Consider the following 21,392-nt stretch of genomic DNA (forward strand, 5'->3'; position numbering starts at 1 on the left):
AGAGTTATTGAGGCTGAACTAGCAAAATTGCAGAAGTATATCCGGTTTGTTTTTCTGAGCCAGGAAACAGACTTATATGCTAGGGGACCTATTATCAGCAACAAAGAAAAAAAATGACTCCAAACCATAACACTATTCCCACCTCCACTACCCCTACTACACACACACATTTGGAGGGAGGGAAACAGTTTTCAGAAGAGTTCTGTTTGCAACTGTAACATTTTCACAAGACTAATTGCTGCAACTCCTTCTAAAAGTTCTAGTTTTAATTTGATAACTATCTTAGGGGCCAACGCACAAATCCTGACAAACAGTGACTATCAATCAGAATAGAGCTGGAAGGGACCTTGGAGGTCTTCTAGTCCAACCCCCTGCTCAAGCAGGAGAGCCTATACCATTTCAGACAGGTGGCTGTCCAGTCTTTTCTTAAAAATCTCCAATGATGAAGCACCTACAGCTTCTGAAGACAAGCTGTTCCACTGGTTAATTGTTCTTACTGTTATGAAGTTTCTCCTTAATTCCAGGTTGTTTCTCTCCTTGATTAGTTTCCATCCATTGTTTCTTGTCCTGCGTACAGGTGCTTTGGAAAATAGGTTGACCCCCTCTTTGTGGCAGCCTCTCAAATACTGAAATCATGTCATCCCTAATCCTTTTCTCTAGACTAGCCATACCCAATTCCTGCAATCATTCTTCATATACTTTTGTTCCCAGGCCCTTAATCATCTTAGTTGCTCTTCTTTACACTTTTTCCAAAGTCTCAACATCTTTTTTGTAATGTGGTGACCAAAACTGGATGCAGTATTCTAGGTGTGGTCTTACTAAGGATTTATAATGAAGTACTAATAGTTCAGGTGATTTTGATTCTATGTCTCTGTTTATACAACCAAGAATAAACTATCATATCAATGCTATATCATAGACTCATTTGATCCTTGATCAAGAAATTAAAAAGTATGAGGGGGTCCTTGGTGCTGTCTGAGCTTGCTTGTTTTCTTGCAGATATTTCTTTATCCAAACTAGGTAACATCATTCCAGTCTCCATGTGCATGCATGTGTGAAAGGCTTGCTCTACATCTTCTGGTGGATCATGTTCTGGGCCACTGCCCTAGGGGAGGGGGAAGAGCTGCATTCTTCTTGTTCTGACCAATAATCAATCCCAAACATCCCTACATTAAGCCCCGTCCAAAGTTAAGATGTGCCAAGTTAGTTACTATATTGATTTTCAAAAATAGAAAATTTTAAAAAGATGAGAAAAGAGGTTTAAGAAAGAGAAAAAGTGAAAATTTAAGAAAGAGGAAAAAATAAGGAAGAAAGAAGATAGAAATGAAAAGAAAAAGGGAAAAGTAAGAAAAATTGAAACAAGATTGACTTCTCACTTTCTTTGGTACAAATACACATATGAATTAAAAAAATACATGCCCCAAGGTTAACATTCGTCTACATTATTTCTCTAATCTTATTTAATTTTAACCATCAAATCCCCAAATCAACATTTTATTTCTTTCAAGTTCTTTCTCTCTCAAAAAAAAATAGTTTCCAAGTAGAAATAAAATTGGTTGAAGTTTTTCTTTAATCAAAGCTATCAATTTCACCATCTCTGCTCATTCCATCAGCTTCACCATCCGTTCTTCCTTCGTAGGTATTTGTGAGTCCTTCCGCCTTTGTGCATATAAAAGTCTTGCTGCTGTTAATCATATTTAAAAGCAAAGTTCCATAAGATGTTTCCATTCGTGTGTCCAATAAACCCAAAAGTCTCAAGGTGTGCCGGGTTAAAAATGAGCAGCCACAGGTGCAAGATTTGAAAAACCACTACTAAACTTTATGCACCAAGGCCGAAGTCCTCTTTCAAACCAAAGGGGAAAAACTAATCTTACAAAATGTCTCCATTGGGCCGTAAGGTTTCATTCAAAATATTAAGCAGATTCAAGATAGGAGGTGTTCATCAATATTATTAAGCTTTGCTAAGAACCTTTCTCCAACCCCAACGATCTGAAATTATATTACTAATTCAGTTCCAGTCCATAAAGCAAAATAATTCTGTTCTTCAAATATCAATATTTCATCATTGGACTTGTTTGGAGATGGTATTATCTGATCAAATAGATGAAAATCCCATTCTATTAGTCTGGCGTCTCAAAGCATTATCTCATACATTCAGAACAGCAAATCTTATGTTTTTGAAAAGAGCTGAGGAAGCAGTTTTGGTTTTACAGATGTTTTCCCCAAATTTAAAACCTTATTTAACTAGAACGTAATAGACATTACAGCTGCTTCTCATCACCTTTCCATCCAATATTAATGATTGCCTATTCACATTAACAGTGTAAAAGATGATTGCATCTTTTACAAAGTGGTTCAAACATTTAATAGAAAAATGCCTTTTGCTATATCCTTTTTTTCTGTGTTTCATACTGGCATTATTTATGAACCCAGTACAATAATTAAATAAACAAGTTTTACCAGTGGAACATATTATTTTCGACTTGTACTTTGCAGAAGACAAAAAATGTATTTGAAATGGTTTTTATGGACCACAGACAACCTTGAAAAAGTCAATCAGAATAATTAACATTCTTTAGAATATTTTATATTCTAAATATTAGAATAATGAAGTCTAAATGACTTACTGGACTAACAACATATGGTAGCTTTGCCTTAATTTTATACAGGGGGGGAAAGTTTTAGAAATGTAAGTTTATGCAGTCCAAATAATATGGGAAATTTCACATTGATAATTAATCCTAGCTGAGAAATTGTTCCCTGGTAATTTGGCATAAAACTGAGATGGTAAATAAGGATGTGGTTCATCCCAGAACTCTTGGAACAGTAATCATAGTAGTAGTGGTTGAAGATCAAAGTAAAATACAGCTTATTCTAGATGCAAATTCTTATCCAACTGGAAATATTTAATATGGATAACAAAGATAAACCAACATACAAAGAGAGGAAGCTTGGAACTCTGCCTAATAAAAGTATATGGATGCAATGATCATTTTATATCAAGAGCCGTGGAGACACAGAGGTTAGAATGTAGTATTGCAGGCTAATTCTGCTAACTGCCAACTGCCAGCAGTTGGGCAGTTCAAGTCTCATCGGCTCAAGGTTGACTCAGCCTTCCATCCTTCTGAAGTCGGTAAAATGAGGACCCAGATTGTTAGGGGGCAATATGCTGACTGTGTAAAGCACTTAGAGAATGCTGTAAAGCACTGATATATAAGTCTAAGTGCTATTGCTATTGCTATTTTGTAAAAACCTTTACTGCACCTCCCTCTTGTACCTGCTTCAAACTAGTGTTTAACCCCCCATATACATGACCAGGACATCCAGCCTATTAGTGTTGAGTCCTTAGAAAATAAGGTCAGGCAGAATAAAATGGCAAGGCTGCTGTAGAAACCAGTTGGGAACTCCAACCAAGCTACATGCTGTTCATTTACTTCTTAGAAGCTTTTTATGGGTTCCTCAAGCTTTCAATGATGCAATCAAGATTGATTCAGTGCCTGGATGTCCATGTATTTTTCCCATAAATGACTCTTTGAAGGTTGTGCCTGTGATTTAGGAGTCAGTCATTTTTTCCCATACCTTTCATCCACAGAACTGGTAGGGGCAAAAAAGAGAATGTGTATTTTCTTTCAAAAATAATCCCTCCCGTTGTGAGCAATCAGAATTAATTTAACAGCTGGCCTATATTTCTTCTCCCACCCCATCTTCATTAGGGATGCTGAAGGACTGTAAGATATTAGGGCCCTTTGTATTTCCTCAACATGTTCCCTGTGCAAGCTTTACCAAGGCCTCAGGAGAGATGGGAAGCATCAGACTTACTCTCTCTGATTTGAAATCCTCTCTCTGGTTTTGGGACACAAATCCCAAAAAGTCCTTTGGGAAGTAACGCAGCCTTTCTTTCAGGCTGGGAAATCTCTTTTCACTACAGAGTTATCCCAAAACTCTAGACTTAGCCATTCTGGTACAATCTGTTCCCATCAGAAGATGGGAATTGGACACACGCACCCACCGATCCTTAAAGCAAATAGCTCCATTTTCATACCCAAGAGAATAAAAGAGGCAAAATAAAAGCTGGAGTCCTGGCTCAAACAGGCCTGATAGAGCTATTTAAAAGATTCCAAGCATTAGCTATCACCTCAATGGTCTCTCTTAATGCTGAGAGGGAAGGTGGTGATGGAACAATTTGGTCCGATTTCTGCTTTTTCTCTAAAATAAATGGAGGCAGAGCTCCTTCAACTGAAACACTGCACAGATGGAAGCTTTTGTCTCCATTTAAGTTCTTCCAGCACATTTCTTTCACTTATTATTTCTCAATGTATGAATAGGTATTAATAAGAAGATTGTGCAGGCACATCAAGACCGATGAAGGTACAGTCAGATGATAACTAAATGATACAATCTCTTTCAGTAATTATATTGTGGGTCTTCCGTTTCCACTTATGGGGTCCTTTTGCTCTTTCTGTTGTTGAACAATGATCATTTCTCTCTGCAGTATTAAAAATTATTGCTGCAACACTGAGTATGCAGAAATATCTCAGAGACCTACTGTTTATCACATTAGCAGTGTGCCTCTGGGGAATGCAATCAAAAGAAATTTAAACATTTAGGTTGCAATCAAATCCTCAGTTATCTGGGAGAAGGCCTTATGGAATCTATTACCATAGATTTATATCCTGTCTTTATTTTATACAACTCATGGCAGCATATAGGATGTTCTGCCTTCTATTTTCCCCATGACAATAGCCCAATGAGATGGGTTGGGCTGAGAGAGCAACTAGCTCAAAGTCACCCAGCCATCTTTCATGACTAAAATGGGATTAGAACTATGCCAGCTGGTTCTCAGTTTGTCAGTACAAATAGTCCTCAGTTTGCCATCATAATTGAGCCTGGGATTATGATCATAAATCATTGCAGTTAAGTGGGTTACCATACCATTTTGCAGCAGTCATTAAGAGGATCAATTTTATTCATTGGGCTTTTTTTGCTTGTAGAAGATGAGCAGGTTGAGCTGAAGGGCAGGGTTAAATGCATCATTAGTTTGGAGTAATTGCACATCTACAAGAGACCTAAGTCCAGCTCCCCCCCACCCCAGTGACTCCAAACTGATGACACATTTAGACCTGCCCTCTAGCTCAACCTCAGCTCATTTCTTACAAAACTGGAAGTAAACACCGGAAATTGGCAAAAAATGTTGAAAATCATGGTCACGTGAGTCTGGATACTGCATATAGCCATAAAGGTGAGCCAATTGCCAACTGGTCAAAAACACGATCATGTGACTACAAGGGATGTAGCTATTGTAACTTTGAAATTAGTTTGTAGGTTGCTTTTGGGTGTCTGCTAAGCAACCAATCATAAGTCAAGGACTGCTTGTAACTTCCATCACCATGCTAATAACTGGATAGCAAGATGGGAGAAACTAGGTGAATAGATCCAGAACTCTTGTTCCACAAATGAATGTTCTTTTTTATTATTATCATTTCTTTAAAAAAAGAACGTTAGAAATATCCTTTCCACATTGTGGTTTCTTCGTATACTTTTATTAAACCAGAAAATGCAGTGCTAAGATCATTGTGCAGAAGGAAGTAAATGACTTCACTGTTGCACTGCCAAAACTAGGTGTCTTAGATCAGGTTCCTTTTTCTTTTCCTATAACCCATGCCCAAATTTATAGGGTGGAGTAAGGCACTATCCAATTTTTTTCTAAACAAGACATATCATTTTCAATGTCATTGGTACGAAAGTCAGTGGAATAATGTCACGTACATGGGCCAAGTCCAATTTTCTTGATTCTTTTTCACCCTCTCGAAATTTCTTGGCATGTTCCTGTTTCCAAGTGCTGTAAAATTATCCAAAGGAAATCAGATTGGTGCCAAATTTTAGTGATATGGTTCTGGGGATCTTCTGAAAAATGAATAAAAGAGGTTTAGGGTCACAGGCAACTCCTTGGTCACCAGCCACATTTTAATGAGTTGAGAAGGAGAATCACAACTAAAATTGGAAGGACTTGGGAAGGTTATAAATTTCACTAATGAACGGTTTATCTTTTTTTCCCCCCCTTGGTTGAATGTGAATCATGTCATTTAGTCCCTCTACCCATCTTGAGAAATCATTCTCACCCTCGCCAATGGTTGCTAAGCTGTAGAAGGCTGTCAAACTCACTGCATCTATTATCTCTGCCAGAATATCTGATGGGAAAAGGGAAAGAACTGGTTCAGATATAGGCCTACAATTAGCACAACTTCTTGTGCCAGAATTATCAAAGTGCATCCTCTTGATTGCTGCTTTTATGTATGGAAAAAAAAAACAACCCTTGCATTTCCTACTAGAAACATCTCCAGTGTTCTCGCCACATCAACTGCCATCTGGCAGAGGCACTTATTAATTTGCAAGGGGGAAAAACCTAGTTCCTGGTCAGTTTGGATAATGAGATTTTTAAGTTTTCATGCGTTTCACTTACACTTGGACGTGATTGCCTACGGTTGTCTTTTCCTCCCAAAATTTTCTCACATTCCCAGAAGAGAAGAGAATTAACAGGCTAGCTACACAATGAACGTGTTCCTTTTTCACAGGGTCCCGTGACTCGGGTGCAGCTGTTTTGCTGCATTGGTGGTATTTGGAAGTCAGGCAGGAGTGTTTATCGTGATACATGTTTAAAAGGTGTGGGGCTTTGATTGCATGATTGTGACTGCCATCCTGACATTTCATTTCTTAATCTGATGACATTGCATTCTCTCCACTTTCCCACCTCTACACTTAAAGGGAGCGAGTCCATTGCGTAATAGACCTACGCAGATGTAGATCTGTTCTGAAGGGAAACAAAGTCTTCTGGTATGTTGTGTCCAGGTGTCTGAACTGTATTTATAAAGCATTTATAAACATAGAAGTAATAGTAATAGTAGTAAAGTTGGAAGGGACCTTGGAGGTCATCTAGTCCAACCCCCTGCTCAGGCAGGAAACCCTACACCATTTCGGACAAATGGCTGTCCAGTCTCTTCTTAAAAACTTCCAGTGTTGGAGCATTTACTGCTTCTGGAGGCAGGTTGTTCCACTGATTAATTGTTCTCACTGTCAGGAAGTTTCTCCTTAGTCCTAGGTTGCTTCTCTCCTTGGTTAGTTTCCACCCGTTGCTTCTTGTCCTGCCTTCAGGTGCTTGTCCTGCCTTCAGGTGTTCACAGTTACAAAAGAAGGGATTGAAATAGAAGAAAGTAGATTGGATAATTAGGAAGGAATTCTTAATAGTAAAAGAGTTATTCAACAGCATATGAAGAGGGTGATGGATTCCCTCTCATTGGAGGTTATTTCAGCAAGTTTGATGGCCATCTGACAGAGGTCTGTAAATCTGTAGATTTCTCCACTGGAAGGAGTTGGATTAATGATCTTTAAGATCTCCTATCTTTACATCCTACGATATCATCTTGCTTGGCTTCCTCCTTCCAGGTCCATTTAAAGACCCTCGTTGTGTCAGGAGACTAGTACAACCAAAGGTTTAAAAATGCCCTTCTGTATTTATGAAGACCCAGCCCCCAATTCTCTGCCTGGTTTGAAAAGTTTGACTTGGTTGTTCACTACAGGGTTTGGTTATTAAGTGTTCTCTCTAGGATGCCTTTGGCATTGATGGACAAATAATCTATGAGCTGCTGTGACAGGTCTGACAGCACATGTCTTAGGCAAAGATTAATTACAGGTATTCACAGGCTAAAGTGCCTTTTTGGTGACTAAAAATATTATAGGATGTGAATTATAGTTAAACATAGTTAATCACTTGGATGTCTATATCAGTTATTATCTAGTTCAGGGGTGCCAAGTGTCAAACTGCCAGCCCACAGGCCAGATGCATCATAGCAAAACCACGTCCACCCCATTGCTGGCAATGAAAAAAAAGTCACGACACATCACAACACGTCATGTGATGTTGCGAGTTTGACACCCCTGATCTAGTTCCTTAAGGACCTGGGGTTTCCTACTGTTTGTGCCACATTTTAGACTGTTTTGGAATTATGTATTTATCAGATTATATTCTGTTTTTATTTGTATAACTGAAAATGGGGTTCCCTACTCCTACTTTGACCAGCCTAAAACCACTTACAGTAGTTGACTTCTCTGCCTAAAGGAAGACTAGAAGCCATGGTCGCCCAGTTACTAGCCCAGCCCTTTAATTTTCAATGGGTGGCTGGACTAGAAGATCACTGAACTTTAACCTTTAGATTCTTTTTCCTAATTTATGATTCCACCCAGGTTTTGATTATGGAAATATCAGATGAGTGACTCTGAAGGTTCTCTTCAGGGAAATGTTGATGTTCTGACAAGAGAAGTTTAGATGAAGAGTTTGAGTCTAAATCTAAAGAAAGCCACTAACACAAGCATGGCGACCATTCCCTGATGGAAGTTTGTACTTCCTTTTAGAGGGAAGGAGGGTTTTAAAGCCATAGAGAAGGTAGTAATGACCAATCAAGATTACTGGATAAGAGCAAGACTGACATTTTTTGCCCTGTTACATGGTTCTAAAGAGGTTATTATAGAATAGTCAGAAGTTTAATCCAGCTATTTAGTTCTTCATTTCATTAAACAAAACACACAATAGCCTTTGGAACAGAAATCTAGCTTGGCGAGTGAGCTTCCAGGACTGTAGAAAACCATTAGAGATGCATACATTCCAGAAGTTGTCTTTTCAAGTCTTAGATATACCAATGGCTTTGTGCTGCTGATCCAACTTTTTATCTAGAATGGAGTTTGCCAATGTCAGCAGCAGAAACCAACAGAAAATGGCAAATGTGGATGTCATGTCCTTAGGCTTCATTAAATCATTTGAAAAAGTTGATTATTTCCTTTCTGGTTAAATGAAACAATATGGGATGGAAAGTCCCACTTCTAGCTAGATTTGTTGGTGGCATGATCATTTGACTCATCATGCAGTCCTTAATAGATCTATGTCTACATGGAGGGAGATATGCAGAAGAGTACTTCATGATTGTGACCTAGGCCCAGTGTTTTTCAACATTTTCGTAAATGTGTTAGTTGTGGGGAGAAAAAATAAGATTTGCACAAACTGACAGAGAGAGGCTAATGCTTCAAAAGACAAGCTACAGAGGTTCTTGGAGGTAAATCTCATGAAGGAACACTTAAAGGAACCGTATATGTTTAGCCTGAAGAAGAGAAGACTGGGGGGAGATATGATAGAAGTCTTCCAATACTTGAAGGTCTTTGTGGGGAAGAGGATATGGATTTATTCTTGTTACAGTCCAAGAATTTGTAGGGAAAAGCAGAATCCAATCTGAGTCGGTCACTGGAACCAGAGATCTAGTCTTCCAAGCTTTCAGACTTGTACTGGAGCCCATCTTCAGGGAAATTCTCTCTAGCAGAGTGTGTACTTTGGGCTATTCTCAAAGCCCAAAGCACACACTCTGGTAGAGAGATTAGATCCTGTAATATTATCCTGGGACACGTATATTTGTCTTCATGCATAATAGGGGGAAGCTTTATAGAAGGAGAATCAAACTAGAAGCAAGATAATTCTGATGATAAGAGCTATTAAGCAATAGAACAGCTGGAGTTGAGCATGATGATTTCAAGCAAATGTTTCACTGAATGTTTCAAACAAAGGTTGGACAGCCAGTTGTCTGGAATGGGATAAAGCTAGTCTTAAAGAAGATCTCCATGATCCCTTCTAACTCTATAAATCTGACAGTTGGCCAATAATTTCTGGAATCAATCATTGTTTGATTCACATGTGAAATAATTTTCTTGGGGATTCACAGTCTAATATGCAAATGAAAACATATTTATTCTTCAGAAGTCACACTTTTCCAAATTTATCAATACTCATAACAAACCAAATGTGTTCAAAAATCTGTTTTTTATATAGAGAGAGAGAGACATTTTAAACACTGTTGTTCAGTTACCTAGTTTTCTAGGTAGCCTTCAAACCGATTACAGTGATTTAAAGCATGTACAACAGGAGACCCATCTTCCTAGTATTTCTTATATTCTGCATTTTATATTCTTTATAATGTTTGTACATTTACCATTACGAAAATGCTAACTGTTGCCAAATAGTCATATATCTCAGTTGTTACTTGCAAATAAATTTCAATTATCGTTGGTGGAAAAGTGAAATAAAAATCAAAACATTTCACAGCTGTAACTCAATGGTGTCAGGTGAAGCAGCCCAGTTTAAAGGCCAACCAGAGTCGGTGTTTCCCCAAGACTAACCATCCAGTCCAGGGCTTTTTTTTCTCATAGAATGCCCAGAACGGAGTTCCGGCACCTTTTTTGGATGGAACCTTGTAGGGTAGGCAAGGCGGGTTGTATGATGTGTGTGAGTTCCGGCACCTTTTTTTTTTTTTAGAAAAAAAGCACTGATCCAGCCTATCAAGCATCAAGAAGCATTTTGTGTTCTCAGAGCACTTTTTTTTTTCTTGGTGAGCATTAGCTGAGGTTCACATCAGATTTGACTTCCAAGCTTAAGAGAAGAGCATCATACCTCATGGTCCAGGGTTTGTTAAAGCACAGATCTGAGCTAATATTACTGTCAGGCATGATAAGTACTCACATTTTCCTCTTCCTGTTGGCAAAAATTCTGTTGCTCAAAGTCCAAATCGCAATCAGCCATGATAATCAGATATGCTTTATATTGGTTTTTTTTCTTATCAGACAATAAGCATATAATTTAGCTAAATGTTGTGTCACAGCTATTAAAGCATGCAAACACATTGGTATAGAATTAGATCTGCTGTGACAAAGAATAAATTTGGGGTGAGTTATGTTATAGCTATATCATTAGAATGTTCCATATAATTTTAAGTAGATGTTTATTATGCTATGTTTTTGCAATGCACTCTGCTGTCCAACTCTTTTATTCTTTTGATCATTGATTAGATAATTTTGTATGATCATATACTACTTGGTAAACACCAACTTAGATTGTGTGTGTGTGTGTATGTATAATCTTCAACTCCTCCTGGGACTGGCAGCATTGCAAAAGCATGACAGCCAACATAATGTAACAGCATTGGAATAATTTTCCTAAAAGACAAAGAATAATTGTATTCTCCTTTTGTCAACATTAAACAAATATAGTTCTTAATATTTTTGATACATACAAGATTGGATATAAACATTTTTCTTGTGTTTATACAAATAACAGTAACATCAGCATATAACATCTTTTCTGATCAGTTTATGTTTCAATTGTATTTATAAAAGTCATCTTATTAAGTCACTATATGTCCTGTTTTCAAGATTCTTATTTAAGCTTAATTTCCTCTTAATTTCAAACCATTCTTATCGGTCATAATTTTCTCAAAATTAGTTAGCTTTAAATATCCAAACCTTTTGTTCACATACACCATTTACATTTACATTTTATATATTATAAAAAATACTATACTACTTGTATATCTTATCCCTCTTACTGTAGGGCCCCTTTATATTCATAATTTATTCTTTTACCCATATTCAAATAAATGTTTAATCATATACTACTCCATCTGGTAAGTCTAATCAAATATCTTAAATTTAACTCTAGCCTTCTTTTGCCAAGTAGCTTTCCAAGTCAGTGTGTTCAGCTTGCCAAGAGCTTCTTCCTGTATTTTTGTGAATGTTGTTGGGAATAGAAAAGCCAAGTTAAGTAGGATGTGTGTTTTTTTGTCTCCCAAACTCTAATGATTCTCTTGGCTGCTGTATAATCCATTTTGTTAGGTCTTCTTTCCTACCTTCAAGTTTATTTTGAAGCCCTGAAAAATAAAATATCTTTTCCATTTCCATTGTTGTGGCAAAATCTTGCAAGTTTTCTTTTGTTTGTATTAAGCTGTGGTTCTTTTCATTTGTAGCTTCCCTCTTTGGGTCACTGTCCTCTAGTTTATGCTCTGTTATGTGGTGTGTTTGTTCATTCTTTGTCATCGTTTTATGAGAGATTTTTAATTGTAAGTTTAGGCTAGAGATGTGCTCATTTATGTCATCAAAGTTGTTTTTAATCGCATAATGGTTTGAAACCATTGTCATTTGATTCTATCACAGCATTGCATATGTTTCCTCCTAGAAAATATTTGCCTTCTCTTGGAGTATTGCTCCTGCAGATCTCTGATGTTCCAGGCTGGAGCCTTCAGAATGAGGTATTAGGTGTGGTTTCCTGCCACTTTTAGATAGGTATGCAACATCCATTTTATCTCCCCCCTCCAGATAGTCTTTCACTGGTAACATAGTCTCTGTGATTAGCCTTGTCAAACCAGCTTAAAGTCCAAACAGCCAAATCTTGTGTAGTTCTTATCTTTATATATGGTTTTTATAATCCAATGTGTTTCCAATTGTCAAAGCACCACTAAAAGCAGTATTATATAACAGTTCTTCTATTCAGGCGTTTTACAGTTATCAACCAGCTAAAATTGTACTCCAGAATGTTTAACCACCAAAGAGCTTTCCAGTAAATTCCCCCCTAGAAGATTAGTCAAAATTAAAGGTTTTTCTTTCTCTGCAAACAATTCTTGAGCTTAGAAATCACAGCTCAGTAAGTGTTTATAATCCCAGAAGGTCAGCAGATTTTTAAAACAAATATAGTTATCATTCTGTAGTAGGTGGCCCAGTATATTTTCTTTCCTCTGTTCCCAGCTGTTCTCTATTTAGCTAGAAGTCACTGAGGTTCAAAGGAACATGTTGTTCTTTATTTCTGGGCATCTTGACAATTTTTGAATCAATGCAGCTACTGTTCTATGCACTAATCCTCCACTAGATTTCAGTAGCTATTCATTTTCCAACTTTTAAAATAAAGAATTATTTTCTTGTATTTTCATCAATACTCTTTCAGATGTGAAATCTTAACAGTTTTCATAATTTTCAGATTTATCGAGACTGTAGTATTATTAACTTCCTTTCAATATATTTCTGTCTCCCATAAAAATTAAATCGCCACTTCCATCTATGGAAGGGTTGGGGTGTGGTCCCCTCCCTTCTCACTTTCGGAAGATTTTTTGGTTCTTATCTTTTCCAGGAAATCAGTTATAAAATAAAAGAGAGAAGATCAATATTCTCACCCAGTTCCAAGCATGCTATTCATCATTGTTCTGGCTAGTGCTTTTGGACTTCGGCTTGGGCTAGTCACCGAGGTGTGGCTAGCCTTTCTCCTGTTAGTTTGGAGGACTTCCCCCAGATCAAACAGATCAACCACCATCATTCCACGATCATCGGGGAGGCTCCTTCTTTGCCGCCTCTCCAGGGTGACTTTAGATCCATTTAGGGTCCCCGACAGGGTGAAATCAGCCTTGGGGTGTGGAGCCCCACAATCCCTCAGCCGTGTGATTATGACGCAGGACCAGAAGTCAAAATTATACTACCTCCTTAATGGTTATTGAGTATTGATCCTATAAAAGAAGAGCAGTACTATAATCATAGTAGCAAAATTACTGACAACTAGACCTCTGAGTTTCAATCACCATTGGTTATATAATGGGTATTTTAGTAGATGCTACCTCTGTGCCTAAGCAGAGGGAAGTACGGCCTTCATGAGAAAGTATATCAGTAAGTGATGCTATATGTATTAATATCCAAGAAAAAGTTGGTTTAAAAAGCCATGAACGCTTTTAACAAATTGAGAATGTTGACTGTAAAGTATAGGTGGTATAACTGGAGATGTGTTAAAAGGGTTTGTTTACAGAGTCACTATGCAACTTGTGAATGTGTACATGAAAGTTGCCTTTGTGCTTGACAATTGGAAGAATGTTATTATTGTTTCCCTTTACAATAGGAGGAGTAACTAGAATGAATGCAAAAATCAAAGAACGATAAGATTGTTAAATATGCCTAGAACATGTTCAGAGAATTATTATCAAAAGTATACAAGATGGAAAAAAACTGGGGAAGTACAGCAATTCCCTGATCAGGAAATTTGCAAACTTGAATTTTTTTATCTTCAGAAGATTATTGAGAAATGTACAACTGTGAGAATGAACTTAGAAAAGGCATACAATAAAATCAATATGCAAGAGTTATAAAAAGTTTTGTATAAATATGAAATTGGCTCCTATATGTGATAAATATAATATATAAAGGAAGTAAAGCATTTGTGAGAACAAATTGAGTCCTTAGCAAACCATTCATCACTGGTCATGGACTAAAAATATAAGAATATGCTATGATTCTGTGACCGTTATTTATAGGTAAATATGTAAGCAATATTTGTAGTGAAAATGGAACAGTGGACATAACTTTTGTTTGTGTGCAGAAGATGCTGAGAACAGAAAATATTTGTAAATAATGTTAGTATGGCAAAAATGAAGTAAGTAGATGAATTTGGCTAGCTTTACATAGTGTTTCCTAAAGATAGGAACATGGATGGAGAAATTTTAAGATATGCAGCTATTTAAAGAACAAAAATTTATGAACTAATATACAGCTACATTGGAAGCAAGAATGATTTGCAAAAATAGAAAGATGTGGAAATGGTTCCAATGCATATATATTTAATTAAATTTCTTTCTAAATTTCCTCTCCTCTCCCTTTTACTTTTTGCCCTTAAATAAACAGAAAAAAAGGAAAAATAAATTATACATCAATGAGAGTATCTTGTGCATTTCCATATATATGTAGTTCATGCAGGTAATATATAAATAAATTATGCATTCTATTTTGAATTGTACACAAGATTTTCAGTAAAGGATTATCATTTTTCACTATAGTTTACATTTATAACAATCCCTTCATAGTTCACACATAATATTAGACCTTCAGTGAATTGAATAACTGGGCTGATAAATTTACCTTTTCAGTGTTAAAGAATGCATTAAATGTTTTGATACAGAGGTTATGACAGTCTTTAGATAAAATGGGAATAGCCAATTCCTTATTCCATTTAGTGTTTAATATCTGCATATTGATATCAATAAGTATTTATAAAGATAAATTTTGGAATTTTTAGTCTCAAGATTTTGCAATCATTTCTAATAATTTAGGTCACTTTGAAGCTGAAAGTGCTTCTGGTCCAAATCAAGATATCAACATATGCTGTGTTGCCAATATTGTCAGTAGATGGCAAAAGACTAATGACAAATGCCCCTTTAATATTGCAAAAAATCATTCAATAATTGGTCTTAAGCAAAAATAGCACCATCCCTCCAAGTTTCTATAAAACTTGCTTTTAATTCATTTTAAGGTCTGATTTATTCCATAACATCATATAAACATGAGAACAAGAATTATATTCTATTTTCCAGCATGTTCAGTATCCACATCATTCAGCCTGATATAACAGTGATAGATCTTATATTTAAATCTATTATATTATGAGCACCAAACAGTTCAGTTAACCAAAGGTTCTACCAGCAAATATTCCAAAACATAAAACCCCAAGAAGGACAATATTGAATGAAGTCATCCCAAAAATTGATACCAGTCAATAAATATGCATAATGGTACAATTTGGATATAATTCAGGATTCAGAGAGACAAAACCTCCATCTTTAACTGATAATTGCAATTTTTTCAATGATATTTTTGTGACAAAACAAAAACTCACAGAAATTTAGAGAACAATGTATTGTGATTTCTAAAAAAATTTCCAGATATGTGTATGGAAATTTGATGCATAATTTAAAGAATCCTGGAAATTAGATTCATTTTTAGAATATTTACTCTATTCCAAAGGGCAAAAGAGTTTCACCTACTATATCAATATCTATAGAAACCTCTTTCTTATTCACATTTGATATAATTTGAGAAAGATCACATGGGATAATACCTAAATAAATAATAAATCCAATATACTGTAAATGCAGAACATATAATTACTTAAAACTTCTACCTAGCAATTCCAATTTACAACAATTAATAGAGTGTCTTGCAACTTACCCAAAACTCATTAATCAAGGTCAAAATTGAAGCATGATGCTCCAATATATTTATATCCTTCTTTAATTTCTTTGCCTTACAGTTTCTGCACTTGGTATATTGCTTACCCCAAAGAAAACAGTGTTATGGGTACCAGAATGCAACTTTTTAAGTGTGCAGGCCATTTAGAGAGCAAATCCAGCCCAGATCCTCCATAATGCTTCCACTGGAGCAATTTGAGATGCATGGGTTCAGTGACAGGGCAGGAGTGGAAGTCACCTTCTCCAAATCTAAATCCATAAATGGGGGGGGGGTGTATACTGATTCCTTCTGAAGGAGACAAATTAGGAAAATATTACTGAAGTGGTGAAAAGGCAGTACAATTAAGAAAATGCAGCATGGTGGTGTTCCTTCACTATTAGTGAAACAGTGTCCATCAAGAACTATGAAGATAGTGACGGTAGGTAGCTCCCCTTTTTGCATGTGTTCTTAGCAACCAGCCCTTGAAAAAATGCCTGACAGAAGTGTCCATATTATTTGTGGTAGTCCCATCAGGAATTCATAATCCTGATGTTATTCCTAGTCCTTCTTAATCTCTAAAACAGTTTAAGTGACTTGAAGAACCAAGAGAGGCTAATTTACCCTATAGTTATTTTATTTTGAGGCTTAGTTTCTAAGTCTAAACAACTAAGGGAATACTACATAAATTCTGCCTCTAGCCCTATAGACTATTCTGTGTCTGCTCCCTAACCTAATATTGAGCATAATTGACAACATCCCTTATGCTTATTTTCCTTTTTGGTCCCTAAGCAGTTCAGCTGGAGATATATCAACCATTATATTTTGTGAATGTTAGTATTCACATCTGAATGCTGATAATCTCAAATGAATTTCAAGAATGACCAAAAATAAATACCTATTTTTCCACATTTCAGTCTGACACTAACGAATATTGACAATCACATTAGATGTCTGTCACTGTTTTTTAGTTTGGAAGAATATCCAGAAAATTTGTCTTGCATTTTCAACATTTATACGTGCACACTGGCATTCATCAAAATTTTGATGTATTAATCTATAAAAATGCCTTTATGAACCCGGCTCTGTACCTATGAACATCACATCTTTTAATAATTGTTATTTACCTAGGATTTTTTTAAAAAATCATTTTTAAAGTGCTGAAATGATGGAGAATTGTATTGCTGCGATTAAATGAGGTATGGGAACTGACTACTGCATTCTGTGGATTCTATTTACCTGAGTACTTATTTGCTTTTACTTTATTGAAAAGATTAGTGTTTTTGTCTTGAAGTGGTACAGAAAAAGCTCCCAGCTTTTCTTCTTTAAGATGCTATTGTGTTTCTGCCACCATTTTTATATTCAACTGTAATAAAGTATGTATTGTACAGAATGCTTTGGATGTTCTTGACTGAGATTTACAACTGAACTTTTTAATACTCTTCTCTAGTGTTTGTAAAGTAAGTCTCCAGGAAAAGGAAAAGGAATCCTGGGTGTAAAATGAATCCTGACAGTTTATATCAGGTGTGTCCATTTGTGGCCCATGGGCCACATGTGGCCCTGGACAGTTAGTAATGCGGCTCTACGAGATCATAAACTTTTAACATTATTATCTTATTTATATACATTAACTATTTTATATGTTTTATATGCAGCCCAAAACAATTCCTCTTTACTCAATGAGGCATAGTCAAGTGAAAAGTTGGACACCCAGGGTTTATATCATAAAACTTAAAATATCATCAAAAACAACATAAAAATAATACTGTAATCAGGATGCAAGAATAGGAACTTCTGTTTCAGTAGTAAAATGTCTCCCCAGTCTAAAAATTCATGCCTAAAGGAAGTATTTGTGTTATAAGACGTGTGAAGTTCATGAGAAAAGTCACAATGCTCCAACCCAAAGCTCTGTCGAGCAACAGATCTTTTTTCTCAAAAGGGCCAATCAGAGGATTTCAGGAAATCTTCCAGCGCTGATTGTGCCTTACTCTGATTTTCCAGCAAGCTGTGACATGCAACCTTGGAGATCAGTGGAAACATAGTGTTTATACTGACAGAGAAGAGTCTTTGTAACAAATAGCTCCTGGTTGCCCACGATTCCATTGTCTAAATATTGCAGCAAGAAACATCTTATCTATCTGAATCTCCTATCCAGGGCTTGTCTGGATTTTGCATTCCAGATATGATATACTTGCTATACCCACCTTTAATTGCCACAACACAGGACAACACCGCCTGCACCGACAGCCCTGCCCAGCCAGTCCACTTCTTCTGTAGCCGAAGGAGCAGCTTCATTCTGCAGCTGCATTCTGGCCTACATTTCATAATCAGGCCTTTCCAGAAGGTCTCTGCAGCTGAGTACTGAGTTATGGATTCAATCCATAGCTCGGTTCTCGGCTGCAGTGGCCTTTCCAGAAATGCAGGCCTGACTGAGAAATGTAGGCCTGGCTGCCTGGCTGAAAGATAAGTGGGTGTGGGGTTCATGGGGCAGATCCACACCCACACCCCCGCCCTCGCTTGATTTTTAAGTTTGTGCCTCACCCCGAAACTAGGGCTTATTTTTGGGGTAGGGCTTATATTAGGTCCACCCCCCAAAAATCAAGCTAGGGCTTATTTTTGGGACAGGCCTTACTTTCAGGGAAAACAGGGTACCACTTGTTCAGTGCTGTTGCAAGTTCAAATGGTCACTGATCAAGTAGTCATTAATGAAGGAACACTTATACTGTCATATGATTTGTTCAGTCAGTTTACAATTTAAAAAAAAAAAATCTTAAAATATTTTTAAAATGTACATGCCAAATGAGCAGAATCCAAACAAAACAAACATATTAATTCCAGGTCTAACCATAGTTTTCTGTCTCATAGAATCAGAACATTGCCATGCTATTTGCATACTAGTTGCAGAGACAATTCCAGGAGTGTAAACATAGCTAAGAGCTTTGTTCCTTTAAATGGAATTTATTGGGAGCTGTGTGAGATGTATGTATGTATGTACGTACACATGCATACCCAAGAAGAACTAAGTATAAGCAAGAGTTCTTAGCATAAGAGCATTCCTACAATGATATCCTGATTATCAAACTTTTCTCAGAGGTATTTGGATGGCTGCTGTAGGAACAGAAAAATTGACTCAGTCTGTCTTTGATCTGGGCCAATATGGCTCTTACTGTGTTAATACCCTAATTGATATTAGTGAGCTAATTGCTTCCACATCAGAGCTCTTAACTAAAGTACAAGATTACTATCAATTTAAAATGTATATTGTGTTGTTTGTATTTCATTTCAATTTTTTAAATAACAAAAGCCCCTTTAGAATAAATGTTTGTTTAATGTTATTGTAACCGCTATAATGCAATACTCATTTGTTCGGACAAAGAATTATCCATGCTGTGTTATTATTTTCTTTAAAAATAAATAAAATGAAATTTGTTTAAAGTTATACTTTGAAAAATTCAAAAGGCATGAGTTTGCAAAACACATTCACCATGCAATTTCTAGAACCCTGTCAAGATATCACTAGGCGTAATGTTCTTCCTTCACTTGCTGTGAATTGAGGTCTTAACATTTTGTAATGAACGAAGGTTTTGGTTAACCTTGGCTCTGGCAGACCTCATTAAAATAGCAGCCTGTCAGTTTCAAGTTTTAAAATATCAGTCCTGTCAGTTTTTTATTCAACAGAATAATCTACAATTTTATTTAGGATATATTTTGCATGGAGTTGTGTGTCCCAAGGAGTGGGAAAAGAAAGCATTAGTCAATATTGCCATCTAGAGGACAAGAAAGTCAAAAGTCTTGTCATACATGAAAGGACCAGTAACAATTCTTGAAATATCACATGGATACACACACACACACACACACACACACACACACACACACACACACGTGCGCGCACGCAAAAGACTTGGAATAGCAGAAAAGAAGAGTACAGTAACATATTTTTATACTGGAATTATTTAATATTATTATAGTTAGTCAGATATAGTTAGGATTTAAAATCTAATTCTTCCCAGATGTTTCTGTTGTTTTTTTTTATTTCTGCTATCTATGTTTCTGTCTTCATGATGGGCTTTACATGCAGACCATTATCCAGCAGTCCCAGAAATACCTAATGATGAAGTTCTATATATTTATATATTAGCTTTTCATCTCACCTTCATTACTTTATAAGTAACTTAAGGCAGCGAACATTACGTACTGTAATCCTCCTTCATCCTCCTATTTTACCCACAAAAAGAACCCCATGAGGTGGGTTGGGCTGAGAGAAAATGATAGACCCAAAGTTACCCAACCAGCTTTCACGTCTAGGTCAGGACTAGAATTCTCGCCTGATTTTTCTAGTCTGATGCATTAATCACTAGACCAAACTGGTTCTCATTAGGTATTACAGAAACATCAGTAATAATAAGTAAGGCAACTTACGAATTACTGCATTAATCACTGGATTTAATGCAGATAGACCCAGTAAATATACCTGGCAGGTCTGTGCAAAGATCTTGATCTTCCATGATTTTTATTTGTGTCTTATTGTGTCTCGCAAGTGAAAAGATAGATGAGAATCAGCAATGATATGCATTAAAAGATATGCATTAAAAAGATACTGAGGCCCTTCTAATAGCTTGATTCTAGAGTTATTAGAGGAGGTATGGATGTGGTAACTTCACAATGGTAACTTAAATCCATTTCTAGAAAGAATAAGAGCAAAAATGCTGCCTCGTAGAGGTGACAATGTGAAGTCACAGTCACTGCTCAGGAGTTGCTACATGTTTTTAGATGTTTTTAGAGTATATGTAGGGAGATGTACAGTTTTGGTGGCCAATGATGCCTCCATCCAGCCTGAGTGGGATACCATGAATTTCACAAGTGTTGAATCCGAGTATTTCCACTCTCCTTGCATTTGAATAATGCATCTGTGTTCCACTCTCCCTGCATTGCACAATGCACCTGTGTGTAAGCCAGGTGTGTTTCATCTAGGGGGGAGGGGTGTTGTGTCCTGAGCCTGCAAGAGCTGAAAACAGGCTCAGAATTGTTGCAAGTGGTCCCGGGCAATCCAAAAGCTACCCGGGATCAGACAGAGGGCACCAGCCTTGTGCACATGCGCAAGGCGTGAAAATGGTCAGTTCCTATTGGTTCACACTGTCCTGGTTTCAGGCACTATAAAAGGCCTGTGTGCCTTTTGATGTTTGCTTGGTTGTAGGAGAAAAGTAATAAAGAGCTTGTTGTTTTTACCATGTGTCTTCATCAATTGCCAACGAACGGAAAACATAACAGTATCCAAAGCAGAACATCCAGATTCAGTCACAGTTTTGTTCCATACAACATTAAGTTTGTGAACTCTCAAGCTTCCTTTTTCCACTAGGTATTCAAGATGGACAGTGATTAATATTTATATGTATTTATATGTAAGAGTGTAGGTATATAAATATGTTGTATATAGCATGTTTATATGTGTGTTATGTATGTGTACACTTTTGAGAGAAGGCAACAGAATTTCATTTTTAATTTGTGCCAGGGTGCCTGCAGTAAAAAATGACAATAAAGGTTATCTTACTAACTCT

At 36.6% G+C, this 21,392-nt stretch overlaps 1 protein-coding gene across 3 annotated transcripts in view; it reads left to right on the plus strand.

The window, feature by feature from the left end:
- Positions 1-21,392, plus strand: part of GPC6 (glypican 6) — an 818,259-nt gene that overhangs the window by 782,757 nt on the left and 14,110 nt on the right. The window lies entirely within an intron of this gene.

This window comes from Crotalus tigris, unplaced genomic scaffold (genome assembly GCF_016545835.1).
Source record: "Crotalus tigris isolate CLP2741 ecotype Arizona unplaced genomic scaffold, ASM1654583v1 scf7180000017685.4511686, whole genome shotgun sequence".
Classification (NCBI taxonomy): domain Eukaryota; kingdom Metazoa; phylum Chordata; class Lepidosauria; order Squamata; family Viperidae; genus Crotalus; species Crotalus tigris.